Here is a 10,785-nt window from a genome sequence, read left to right on the forward strand (position 1 = left end):
GGGGTCTTGTGATTTCCAAAGGCTGTATGATGGAATGGAACACAAGCAACAAACGTTGAGTGTTGGAATAGGACCAGATTATTTGATTGATCGTGACCTTTCCGAATTTTTATTTGGTTTTATTTGAGCAAAGAGAACCACATCGGCACAGTAACGCACATTTAGTGAAAACATAAACAAAAAAATAAATAGACAAAACAGACAATAATAACATAGGGCAGTAAAAGAAGTACATGTAGAATCTACCAGTGGTACATGTACCTTCCAACCACCTGTGGATTTCTGTAAGCTTTATTGGATGTTGTTGTTGTTTTGTTTTTCGACAGCAGGCTGCAATTAAAGCATCACACAAACGTAGATGCACATCCTTTTTGTTCAGGCCTAGGCCTACTGGAAATGCCATGGGCCCCCATTGACAGAACTGTGATCATTTAGGGGTCTGACGGCTTCGACCCTGCCGGTCTGAGCCAACCTAGGCCGTGTGAAAAACAACAATTCCAGCAGATAGACGGAAGTATTCAATTGAAAAAAACAACAAAAAAACCCCCAAAAACCTCCCAATTTGGGAATCGAACGGTGAAGAGACAACCGATAACACAATAGGCGTCGGTTGATTGTGTTAGTTGCTTTAGGCTTGTGCTCATAAACTTAGTGGGGGAAAATGGTGATGAACGTAGCCTACACAGTTTTTATGCGTTATGAGATATTCCAGGTACTGTGAGCTGTTCATCGATAAATTAATGCGTAAAGCATGCATCTAGATATAGTACAGATTGAGCAAAAAGCATGGAGACCTCCCGTAAGTGGGTCTGGTGCGTCTGCGTTGATAATTTTGAGGTTTTGTTTCATTGTCGGCTGTATTTTGTGTCAGTTTAAATTATACATACCAACCAACAAATCTCCTCGAAAGTAGACTACACACTATCCGCATGTGTCAGATATTGAGTTTTCTTATGTAGTCAGACCGTCTCGCTTGAAGTAGCAGACGACACAGAAGTTGACTATTCTATAAATAGCACTAGTCATGGGTTATGATTTTGTAACACGTACCGTCTTGTGTGTTAAACAAATGAAAGGGTCTAGGCTACATTTAGATCTACTTAAGTTGGGTTGTTTTTTTACTGAGATCTTTTCCTGACAAATGAACTCTTTGGTCATTGCGTTTGCAAGATGGGCATGTGAGTCAACAAAGAAATAATACCGACAGAGTTATACGTTTGTTCGGACCTTCATTCAGTGTTAGGCTGATGGACACGGTGTTATACGTGAGCACCAGCGATTGCAAAAGAAATACACAGTACACAGCATTAACGCTCGAACGTGATACGTACACTTGCCTTAGTATCCACTTGGACGAGTTGTTTATGAAACTACATAGATATCACGCGCATAAAACATGCCACACCAGTATGGTGTTCCCAGTGTCATCTGTCGGATGGTCAAAAAGACGCGCGAAGCTGTCGCATATCAGCTGAGGGGTTTGTTTGCATGGCGTGTCCGCAGGGTCAATTGGCTAGGCTACAAAGTTACAGGTTATGTCTGACGTCGCGTTGCGTCGGTCTCTGTTTTGGTTTGATGCTCCGCTGGTGAATGGGGAACAAGGACCCACTTTCAACAGGTTAGGTAGCTGGTAACTGAATACTTTTTTTTTTTCAGTGCAATACCGAGATACTATTAGGTGCAAGAAAACGTATTCATCGATAATCTGAGTACATGAATATAATGTCTTTTAGTTCATTGACATCAGCATTATTATCTAATTACCTTTAGAGGACAACTGAACTGACCATTGCAAAAATAAAACAGAAGGTCAAATGGTTCAACAAAAGGCGCTACATATAGATCTAACAGTTTCATACTCAAAAAGTCTGTGTCTACTGTCCACCACATTAGGTAAGAAAAGGAATGCGGATGAAAGTCAAATACATCATGTAGATGTATTCCACGTGCACGAAATAGTAAACTGATAGTAAAAATATGCTATGTACGGTAAACATTCGATTTTCGAATCTTAAAAGCAAAAACGACACTGGAAACTTATCGACAACAGCTAAGCAGACCTTTAAACGCCCTTATGACTTCTCCCTGCAGGATGTGAGCCTTTAAACTGGTCGAGTTATCGTGAAAAGGTAGTCGTTTTATACAGGGGGAGAAGTCCAAAGTTTTCTTAAAGTCTAGCCCTCGTGGCTCGTTATCAGTCTCGGGGAAACACTTAGGCCTAATCCGCTCTCAGAATGAGGTTAAGACTGTCATGCCGAGGACTGTCTTTGGTTGTTATTGGTACTTGGGAATACATTTCTTTTCCATTTTTTGTTGTTGTTGACTGCCGTAGATTCGGGTTAACGGTGAGCGTGGCTAGCAAAGTGCTGTATCATTCTAGCTAAGAACTGGTTTTAATGAAACGGTGTGCGTGCACCCTGTTGAACAAATTTCGTAATGTTTGACCTGGTACGAATAACCAGGGTCGGATTTAAAAAACGGGGGCAAGGGCTCCTAAATGACGTAAAGCAGAGGAAGCAACAATGAAATCAGCAAAATAAATGGCAAAGATGAGAACACTGGACCAGTTCTTCTCTGTTTAACCAAGACAAGTGTCAGAATGGAATGATGACTTTGCAGAAACTCATCAACCCGAAAAGGCTTCAGCGGAAATGGCTGATGATCCTGACAAAGATAATGTAGAAGTAGTAGAGGGATCCAACTGAAGGATATGATAATGCAGAAATGGAGGCACATCTTACACGTAGAAAATGATGTTGAGAGCCCGCCTTGGACAACTACATTGAACTTTTGCCATCCATCATTTCGTTGCAGATGCAGGCAGGCATACTGGCTGAAAAGGGGAGTATCAACAGCGCTGCGATGAAATTTGTTCTTTGCTCACTCCGTGCAGAGGCCTAGAAAAGACAGCAATATTCCAAGAATGTGCGCACTTCGGCTCTTCCATCATCAAAATCACAATGGGGAAGTCATAAGTAGGAAGTGGTTACGCTTTTCTCCCTCATTTACTGCTGAGTCTTCTCAGCTTTCGTCTAATGGATTTTATGATTGGAAATATTGTTTAAAAACGTCTACATAGTCATGAGCTGTAAACGGAATAATTATGTGAAGGCTACGATTGCTTTCTTCAATAGGAGATTAAGAGAATTTGGGCGAATTGATATAGAGCTGGTACAGCAGGTCGAGCATCTAGAGCATTGCTGGAGATCAAAGTTGAAACCAGTAGCTAGTGTCATTCAGTTCATTGCCGGGCATAGCTAGAGGAGACAACAAATTGGTTAGATCACCTAAAGATGGAAACGCACTCGGTATCCTTGAATAACTCATCGCCAAGAAGAACGACTTTCTTCCCCAGCGTATCAAAATCTAAGCCAATCGCCAGCGGCAAACGTCTGGACTCTAGACACCCAAACTCTCTGTCATCTACTGTAACGGAAGATCTTATCAGTGTAAACTACTCTATCTCTTTGGACTCCACACCCAATGCAGCCTACATGACCATATGACCCTTGTATTGAAGTAGGCCTACACGGAGAAAGATGGCCCCATGGAACGGCTTGTAATATTCATGGAAAACAAAGGCCATGGCGCTCTAGAGATGTTCAGTGTCTAGATGGAATTTTTGAAGATATATTATGACCTTGACCTGGGAACAGCCGCGGACAAAGCTCGACAATTCATTTGCTTGATTGGTAAGTTAAGTGGTCTACAAACAAGCTAAATTGAGAGAGAAAAACAGTCTTGCATCCTGGATTCCTTGTACAGCACAGTCTGTCAACTTGGTTGGTAAAAAATACTGTAGAATACTATTCGAGTGATGTAATTTTTTTTTTACTTTCTTGAAAAGCTGTTCGTCTTCTTCACAATTTCAACCCGTCGCCATCAACTTCTGATGGAGGCTTTAAAACATAATGATTCGTCTTGACTCCCAAACGTGTCACAACAACGCAATGTTCCTGCAGACCTAGCACAATGAAGGCTATGAAGCATGACTACTGAAATACAGGGTGATAAAAAAAACAACCCCAAAACAAAACTAAACCAATTTTTTTAGGTAAGTGATCCCGAAAAAATTTTACAACTTTTTTTCTGAATATCTCGCCCAAAAATTGTTCTAGAATGCAGTAATTTGGATCAGACATAAAACATTCAAAAGGAATTTGTTTGATATAAAATCCACAAAGAAGAAACCTGTTTTGAAAACGGAAACGGCTAAAAAAAAAAGCACCCAAAAACGCGAAGTTCACCAATGTTTAATAGTTTAAAAATCTTGTAAAAGAAGTCGTGAAAAGATTAGTTTACCTTTTTCTTTATTTTCTCTTTGACATCAATTTTCCATCCCTGTGACATTTAAACAATATTTAATTTCTTTTACAGAGTTTTAAAAAATCTAATGAATTCATTCTGAAATTCCTAGAAGCAGTGCTCCACATTCCCTCCTTTGGACTCGACACATTTTTAACGCGTCGTTGGGTGAAAATGGGCTTTGCACTAAACCAAACGTCATCAAGGAAATGATCCACATGACAATCGAGGAATCATGAACACATTGCCATGCTCTGATCCATGTCATCTCGGCCTAGCGAAGATGAACATTGTACACGAAATAGTAGTAGGTTAAGATCTGCCATGAGAATGCAGACTGTTGATGTGTAGGAAAGTCCTAGCTGCAGATTATCCACGGACAGACGTCTCATAGGACTCGGCTACTGAAATCTGCACTCTGGTGACGTTTAAAGGGCTGCGCGTGGTGCGTGTTCGACCTGAAGTGGTCATTTTGTACAGAACTTTTTAGTTGTGATTCGCTATAGATCCAAACTGACGGAACTTCTCTGCTCATGACGCCAAAGGTCTTGAGGGCATCTAAGCATTCTCCCCATGCCGTGAGCAGAACTTACAAAATGTCAGGGATGGTGAGTTTGTGGAGAGATAATGTCCAATACAAAAAGCTATATGCTCTTTACTAAACGTAACCATGATCTAAGCAGGCAAACGAAATTTGGGAAAAATAATATCCGCAGACTTCTGTTTGACTTGTTAGACTGCTGTAGCTTGCCATATGGCGCGATTGTTACAACTTTTAGTGGTAGGCCTAATGCAAACTGGTGCGTCATGCTATGAAAATGTCAACAAGGTTGAAAATGGGTTGGGTTTTTTTAATGCGCCATATAGAGCTAAACCATTCAATGGACTTATCTAAAAAACATATCAGACAAATTCCTTTTGGCTTCTAAACGTTATGATCAAATCTGAAAGGCAAAACTTCAGTATGGAGGAAGATATTTACAAAACAAGTTGTAAAGTTGTTTTTTAAAATCACCCTGTATTTCCTCCACGCGGAAGTTTTGCGTTTCAAATTTGTACACAACATTTTGGAGTCAAAAGGAATTTGTCTGATTTTCTGTTTAGATAATCCATAGATTAGTTTTTCTCCACATAAGGCGTAAAAAACAAACTATTTTCAGCTATGTCCCCATTTTTATTGTATGACGTACTAGTTCGCATTTATTAGGCCTACCACTTTAAGTCCCAACGATTGGGCCATATTGCCAGCTACAGAAGTCTAACACTACTAACAGGCCAACAGAAGTTTGCAGATAGCTTTTTTCAAGTTTCTTTTGCCTGTTGAGATAATGGTTTAGATTAGTAAAGCGCTAAGAGCTTTCTGTATTGAACATTTCCTCACCACCAACTCATTTTGTAAGTTTCGCACCAGGTGCGTTAAAGTGTCTTCAGTGCCTCCCTTGATGTAAAGGATTCACCTTTTAGGACTTGTAGAGAATCAGAACTAAATATTCCGAAACAAAATGACCGCTTCAGGTCAAACATTCATCGTTCACATGGTTTAAACGTTATCAGGGTGCAGCATTCAGTAGATGAGCCCCATGAGACGTGTCTGTAGACAATGTCTGCAGCTAGGACTTAACTACATCTCAATGGTCTACAGTCTACATTCTCAAGGTAGATCTTCTTCTACAACTGTTCATTTTCCTGTTCGCGAAGCTATCAGAGGATAGTAATGTGTTCATGATTGCTCCATCGTATCGAAAAGCGTGAACATTTCCTCTATGGCAGTTGCTTCCTTGGCAAAGCCCATATTCACCTTTCATGATATTATGTTAACTCCAAAAATGCTGTCTATTTGGGCAACCTCACCCAACCCCTTATTGCCTCTAGAAACAACTCAATACTGTAAGGCGTACTGTGCGTGTGGCTTTGAGTACTCATGGTTGGGTGGATCCTTGTGTTTGGCCAGTACTGAACACTACTAACGACGTGTTAAAATTTGTCGGGTCCAAAGAAGGACACAGAGCACTGGTTCTCGAAATTCCAGAATTGTATCCCCCCCCCCCCCCCCCCCCCCCAAAAAAAATAATTAAAACTCTGAAAGGGAAAAGAAATATTGCTCAAATGTTACAGGGATGGAAAGATTAGATTTTAAAAGGAATAGGAAGGGGAAAAACAAATCAATCATTTCATGACCCTCCTAACACCATCTTTTGAATTGGTGTCTAATTTGGCGTTTATAGGTGGGTTAAAAAAAGCCATTTCCGTTTTCGAAAGCAAGTTTTATTTTTATGAATTTATGTCAAACAAATGCCTTTTGGATGAATTATATCTGTTCCAAATTGCAACAGTCAGTAAAAATGTTGTGTGAGGTATTCAGAAAAAAAGGTTGTTTAGTTGGGTTTTTTTTTATCATTCTGTAAATTGTTGATGCCGTTGAAGAAAAGGGTGTTTTCACTGTGAAGCAATTAATACAGCTGAATCAGTTTGAAACGGGAATTTACACCACTTTCTGGAATGAACAGATGCTATTAGTACTAGTAAAAATCTACAACACACAAAACTGGAGTCAAATACTGCCGTTGCCACTGACTCGCTTGAAAAACTATGTCGCATCAAAGCGTGACTCGTTCAAAACTTATGAGAAGCAAGGCGAAGTGTTCTCTGATTCAGCAGACTGTGCAGGTGCAAACTCGACACTAACACCGCAATGTGGGTCTTAATTCATTGGATTATGATCATGGAGAATAAGTACAACTCAGCCCTTTTGAAAAACACAGAGATTGATTCTTTTCTGTAATTGATCAGTATGTCGCTTCTCTCAACCAGCACCTGAAAGGATATAAACAGAATGATGTCAAGCCAATTTCGCTTTTTAACCATCCCCTCAAAAAATGTCTTCAGACGAGCTTCAGGCTTCAGCAGAGCAACTGCTCAGGTCTTGTGCAAATGACTTGAACACAGCAATACATTGATGAACTGTGTCAATTTGACATTTGCCAATATCTTAATAGAGGAGGATCCAAAAGATACCAGCCCTGAGCTTTTCCCGGACAGACGTATCACAGACAAGGGTACGCAGGACAAACATTGAGATGGCTCTAAGGATATACACGATGATCATCGATTCAGATATACTCGTACTGCGTGAATTGGACTTCAGTGGCATCATCAGCGACTTTGCCGCACGAAAATCAAGAAAAGTGTCTGGACAGCAACGGTTATAATTATTCCATCCATGCCCTGATCTGAACTATATTTACTTGTTAGTTGTACTATACTTTTTCAATTAAAAAACAACAACAAAACAACATAATCTTAACCGATTTCCTTTGAGTAAATACATTTGATAAGAACAACTTGAGTTCACTTATTCATGTTCGTTTTGTGCTTATATGCATTACATGTTATAACACTGGAAGAATAGTCCCCGTTTAGTATGTCGGAACTAAAACAGTACTATTGATATTCAGGATTTAGGTTACTAGATTGTGGTGTATGCGATACGGGGAGTTGGAAAGGGGGTCCTCCCTTCCAAGCCGGCCTTAGGCCTCCCACATGCTTAATCCAGCCCCGGTGGTACGAACAATAAAATTACATACAGGGTGATAAAAAAACCCAACAACTTTACAACTTTTTTTCTGAATATCTTGCACTTCAAAAGGAATTTGTTATATATGAAATTCATGAAGTGAAACTTATTTGGAAAACGGAAATGGCCTCAAGGAAAAGGCACCCACAAACGCAAAGAGCACAAATTTCTGAGATATCTTGTCCAGAGAGTCTTGAAACTGTTGGTTGGCTTTTATTCTTAATTTTCTCTTTGAAATTTATTCTACCATCCCTGTTGCCTTGAAACAATATTTCATTTTTTTAGAAGTTTAAAAAAAACAACTAACGTTTTTATTCTGGGATTTCTTGAAGCAGTGCTCTACATGTCTTCCTTTGGACTCGACACGTTTTTGAAACGTCGTTCGAAATGCCCAAAGGCAGCCAAACACAAGGACCCGCTAATCCATGAGGGTTTATAGTCACACACTCATTGTACATATTCAGTATGGAGTGAGTTTTATAGACAATGGGGTGTGAGGTTTCCAATAGACAGCTTTTTTTAAAGTTAACAAATCCTGAAAGATGATAATGGGCTTTGCACTGCACCAAATATCTTCACGTTTTTCAAGACGATCGAGGAATCATGAACGCGTTGCCATGCTCTGATCCGTACCATCTCGGCCTAGTGAACATGAATAATGGTACGCCTGGGGAATACAGACCGTTGAGGTGTAGGAAAGTCCTTGCTGCAGACATCGTCTGCGGACAGACGTCTCATGGGGCTGCACTACAGAAATCTGCTCTCAGATGACTTTAAAAAGGCTACGAAAGGTGCGTGTTTGACCCGAAGTTATTGTTTAGTTTGAGAAGTTTTAATTCTGATTCGTTGTAGATCCAAACTTACGCAACGTCTCTACCCACAACACCTAAGAAGGTCTTGGGGCCCCTTTAGCATTCTTTCAGTACAGCGCGCGGAACTTACGAAATGCCAGGGAGTGGTGAGTTGGTGGAGAGGTAATGTTAAATGCAAAAAAAAAGCTCTCTGCTCTTTACCAAACTTAACCATGATCTCAGCAGGCATAGTAAATTTGGGAACGAAAAATTTGGCAAACTTCTGTTGGATTGTTAGAGTGCTGTAGCTTGTATTGTGGCGCGATCGTTGCAACTTTTAGTGATAGGCCTAATGCGAGTTGGTGGGCCATGCTACGAAAATGGGGACAAGGCTGAAAACGGGTTGTTGTTGGTTTTTTAATGCGCCATACAGAGCAAGACCATGTAGTAGAATTATTTGAAATGAATATCAGACAAATTCCTTTTGACTTCCTAAAATTGTTTTCAAATTTGATATACAATAATTGAGTATGGGGGAAAATATTCAGAAAACAAGTTGCAAAGTTTTTGGGTTGTTGTTTTTTTTATCACTCAATATAATTATATTGTTCGTACCGGGGCTGGATTAAGCATGACGGGTTTTGTCTGAATTCTCATGAAAGTGGTGGATAAGTGTTGTTGTTGTTGTTTTCAAATCCCTTTAGCTGCGAGCATTTCGCTCTTGGCAGCGCAATGCCTCCCTCAAGTAACTACATGTCCTTGTCTTCTGGTCAACGCCAGAGTAGAGCAGGCTTTGTAAGTCTGTAGGTGTGTGTGTGTAGGAGCCTGCGTCGAGAAAATGTCAGGTTTGGGCAGTGAAGGAGAAGATGTTCAACGGTCTCCTCGTGGTAGTCCCAGTGTCTGCAATGGGGTTCCCACATGGGGTTAATTCTGTTTATATGTTTGTACTTGTTGGTATGTAAGTGTCCTGTGCGGGCTCTGAAGATCAATGTCTGATCGGCTCTACATAAAAGATTCGAAGGGTTTTTGGGGTTGGGTTTGCCCATCTGTTTAGCCTCTCGTCTCTGCTTTTGGCTTGGATGATCCCTCTGTATGTCTGTAAAGAGGCGGCTGTGTCTGTCTGGGCAGGCTTGCTCCAGTCTTTGATAGCTGGTCTGCAGTCCCATTCCCTTGTACTCCAGAATGGCCAAGCACCGACTGCAGTGTGGCCCGGGCGCCATAGGAAGTGCTCATCTGTTTTACAAGGCGGAGACTGTTCCCGTCACCTCTGTAGTCTCCTCTTCCCTCGACGGCTTGGAGAACCCACATTGAATCAGAGAAGACAACAACATCCCCTGGTGTTATTAGGCCGTCAAAAAAGTCTTGGGTAATCTGCTCCAGGGTCTTTACTATGGCAACTCTCTCTGCGTCATAGTTGGAACTGTATGTTCCACATGGGCCAAATAGTTGGGTCTGCTTCTTCTGTCCAAGGCTGTTTCGATATTTGATGATATATCCGTATCCAGCATTCCGTGTAGCGTTTGTTACTGGTCCATCTGTGTATGCATGAATTGGAGTTTCAGCATACGAGTCCATTGTCTCCAGGGCACTAGTTCTGAGGATTTCTTCTAGTGTGGTCTAGTCACAAGCAGGGTCTAGAAGTCTCGTCCTTATTGTGATTCTGGTGTCTGCCTATATGGAGGTCCGCTACTGATGTTGGTGATTGGTTCTCTGTTCTCGGGTGGGTCAAACTCCTCAAGTATTTTTGTTGCTTCTCGCATGAAGGAAGTCTTCTGGATACGTGTTCTTGGTTCCCATTCATCTGCCATTTTCCTGTTTTCGTTCGAGTCTTCTAGCCGCACAAATCTTTCGTAGGTTTCGAGTGTGGCACTCTTTCTTCTGAGGTCCAGTGGTTCTATGTTGGTGTGGATTTCGCAGGCGCTTGTAGGCGTGGTCTTCATCGCACCAGAAACAAATCTGATTGCTTTGTTCTGTACTCTGTCAAGCTGCGCATGGATAGGTGTTGGTCAATACCATACTCTGTTTTGCCTCACATTGTGAAATTGGCGATAGATAGATATATAGATAGATAGATAGATAGATAGATAGATAGATAGATAGATAGATAGATAGATA

At 40.9% G+C, this 10,785-nt stretch overlaps 1 protein-coding gene across 1 annotated transcript in view; it reads right to left on the reverse strand.

Moving 5' to 3' along the window:
* LOC101855279 (carboxypeptidase Q) overlaps positions 1 to 2,218 on the reverse strand; it is a gene marked incomplete in the record, with an annotated part of 11,604 nt that extends 9,386 nt beyond the window's left edge. The window contains 1 exon segment of the mRNA XM_013086316.2: positions 2,061 to 2,218.
* Positions 2,219 to 10,785: the final 8,567 nt, after the last annotated feature.

Source organism: Aplysia californica, unplaced genomic scaffold (genome assembly GCF_000002075.1).
Source record: "Aplysia californica isolate F4 #8 unplaced genomic scaffold, AplCal3.0 scaffold00455, whole genome shotgun sequence".
NCBI lineage: Eukaryota > Metazoa > Mollusca > Gastropoda > Aplysiida > Aplysiidae > Aplysia > Aplysia californica.